Below are 833 nucleotides of genomic sequence, written 5' to 3' on the forward strand. Positions count from 1 at the left end.
GCGCCTAGGATGTAAAAGCCTACAGGTCAGCTAAAGCCGACAAGCAGCTTTCCCTGTAAGAGCATACGGTGATGTGCACGGCGATTGGAAAAGACAAACTGATGGGGCGCCGGGGAGGGGCTCAGTCTGCTGAGCGTCCAACTCTGGGTTTTGGCTCATGTCATGGTCTCAGGGTCCTCGGATCAAGCCCCGGCTAGGCTCTGCACTCAGCAGGGAGTCTGCTTGAGATTCTCTCTCCCTTCCTCCCCCTCCCATAAATAAATATATCTTAAGGGAAAAAAAGAGACAAGACAAACTGTGCGGAAGATACCGACTCTAAAGAATATTTTGTTGTTAGACCCACACAACTGAAACAACAAATTCTTTACCTTCTGCAGGTATTCCTAAGGATTTAGAGAGCAGCTAGGTAGTCTGGAGCTCTTCTACTCTGAAAATTTCTTTTTCAATATTTAAAATTAGCAGAGTAGTATTTCAAATATTTAGTAAATATTTACTGATAGCTTTTGGTCCACTTTACCCAGGAGACAGTCATAGAAAAAGTTCACTGACAAACAGATTTTTGGTAAACTCGAGTCCTGCTTGGCACTTTGAGCTGTGTAAAAACAAAGAAAAGCCCAAACCATCTCAATCCCATCTTGATTCAGGTCTTTGTGAAGTAAGGGTAGTTTAAGGACATGGGCAAAACAATTTATACAGAATTATTTTCTGCCCAAAGTCCATATGAAATCTAACATCTCATCCAAATGTGTTTGAGGAATGTCTTCCTACCAGCCTTCAGAACTGATGAGATTGGGGCGCCTGGGTGGCTCTGCTGTTTCAGCATCTGACTCTTT

The sequence above is a fragment of the Mustela nivalis genome (assembly GCF_964662115.1).
Source record: "Mustela nivalis genome assembly, chromosome: 11".
NCBI classification, from domain to species: domain Eukaryota; kingdom Metazoa; phylum Chordata; class Mammalia; order Carnivora; family Mustelidae; genus Mustela; species Mustela nivalis.